Here is a 1,877-nt window from a genome sequence, read left to right as displayed (position 1 = left end):
AAGAGTGTTTCTCAAAGTGTAACCTCAGATTTTCTGCTTCCCAATCGCTAGAGGTGCTTGTTAAAATGCTAATTTCTGGACGCTGCCCCACCCTTACTAAATCTCAATTTCAGGAGGAGAACTCTGCATTTTAATAGGCAACCCAGGTAGTTTTTTATGCTCGGAGGAGGTCCAAGGACTCCAAGTTAAAAGCTGGGGTCTTGTTCCGTTCCTTATTCTAAATTTTAAGGTCTGTCCTAGTGCTTACGAATCGGTCGAACTAATGGGAAGAAAATTCAGCTTTAAAGCAGGAAATCTAGGTAGACGTTTGAAAACGTTCGTCCAATGGCAAAATGAAAATGGTCCTCTGGACCCTAGCCACTTAAATTCTCTCCAAGGGTCTCGGCTACCTGCAAGTAAGAATGCGAAAGACTGCTCTTCTGCTGCGGGGGGAGGGGCGCGAGGTGAGGATTAATTGAGCCAACTGCCCCCCCCCTACACACACACACACACACACACACACACACACACACGTTAAAACAGAGGCTTGTTATTTATCTTTGCTGCCCAGGTTCTTTATTAAAAGGGTGGTTTTATGTGTGTAAGTTTGCTAGGGAGGGAACTGAAAACATCTGCAGAACCATGCAATGCCCTTTAACGGAACTCTTCTAATAAAAGATGTATCATTTTAAATGCGCTGAATTTTGATTCTGGTAATTCGTGCACTAGAGTGTCTATTTCGAGGCAGCGGAGGTATCATATGACAGCGCACGTCAAGGCACCGTGGAGCCCTCTCGTGGACTCCCACCCACTTTCCCATTCACCCGGAGAGTGCTGCTCGCGCAGCCGCTCCCCCAGGCGAGCTAGCATGAAATCTCCCTGCTGCCGAGATCAAATGGAGCTCTTCGCTCAGGGGGTGCGAGTATTACCTCCGCCATGCAATTTCCACTATCAATAATTTAACTTCTTTGGCGCAGAACAGAAGGAGTACATACCGGGCACCAAAGACTCCCCCCTACCACTTCTTTTTAACCAAAGGGAACGTGAAAAAAAGAGTCTGGGAGTTTCGGTGCCGAAGTCTTCCTCAGAGCAGCTGCCTTGATGTTTACTTTGACAAGTAGTGACTAATAAGGTGGGTTTCTTTTCTTTCTTTCTCTTGCCATTTTTCTCTGGTCGGTTAGAAAGCGTATGGCTTGAGTGAGGTCTGTCATTGCCTCGGCTTCCTGGCTGGAGCAAGTAACTTGGTGTAACGTTATCTTGGGGCGTTCATTAATAAAAAATGCCGTTATTATCTTGATTGAATTCCTATTAGGCAAACTCCGAAGAGGTCAGTGCACAAACTCTGTTTAAGCCGCGGCGTGTTTAAGGTAGCGGAGTAAACCAGTAGCCCCCTGCTCCATGCGATTTCATTGTGTGCTAGCGTTTTCAAGCTCCGTCGTGCGGGAAGGTGCGGGAAGGTGTGTCCATGGCCCGGGAAACGTACGCCCTCTCCCTCAGAACTTGGGTGCCGGGATGGGGCGGAGGGAGTTGCAGAGGAGGGGAGCAAGACCCTGGGGGCTCTGGATTCGCGCTCGCTAGCTCCCGCCCCGGCGCGCACAGCCTGGGTTTACGCGGAGGGCGCGGGACGCGGGGTTCCCGGGGCGGGGGCTAGGTCGCCTCTCAGGGCCGCGGGCGTGGCGCGCGGGTCCAGTTGGGTCGCCCCAGGGACGGGCGCAGGGCATGCGGGGCCACGTCGCGGGCCCTCAGCGACTGGCGGAACGGGGCGCGCGGGCCCTGGGAGCTCCGGAAGCCCGGGGAGTCCCGGAGGCCGAGCGGGGGCAAGGGAAAGGCGCGGCGTCCCCTTTAAGCGGCCGCCCCGCACAGGTCTCGGAGGCGCGGGCGAGCTCGGGGGTGGGGGG

At 53.8% G+C, this 1,877-nt stretch overlaps 1 protein-coding gene across 6 annotated transcripts in view; it reads left to right on the top strand.

Moving 5' to 3' along the window:
* Positions 1–1,877, top strand: part of BDNF (brain derived neurotrophic factor) — a 59,952-nt gene that overhangs the window by 20,590 nt on the left and 37,485 nt on the right. The window contains exon 1 of one of the 6 annotated variants that reach the window (XM_007461681.1): positions 813–1,111. The exons of 4 other annotated variants lie outside the window; for them this stretch is intronic. The gene's annotated coding sequence lies outside the window, so the exon portion shown is untranslated. Of the gene's footprint in view, positions 1–812; positions 1,112–1,360; positions 1,437–1,877 lie in introns of those variants that run through there. One more of the 6 variants, XM_007461683.1, reaches the window with a different exon arrangement.

This window comes from Lipotes vexillifer, unplaced genomic scaffold, assembly GCF_000442215.2.
Source record: "Lipotes vexillifer unplaced genomic scaffold, Lipotes_vexillifer_v1.1 scaffold5, whole genome shotgun sequence".
NCBI lineage: Eukaryota > Metazoa > Chordata > Mammalia > Artiodactyla > Lipotidae > Lipotes > Lipotes vexillifer.
Note: the sequence above shows the minus strand (reverse complement) of the source record. Positions and strands in the feature narration are given on the sequence as shown.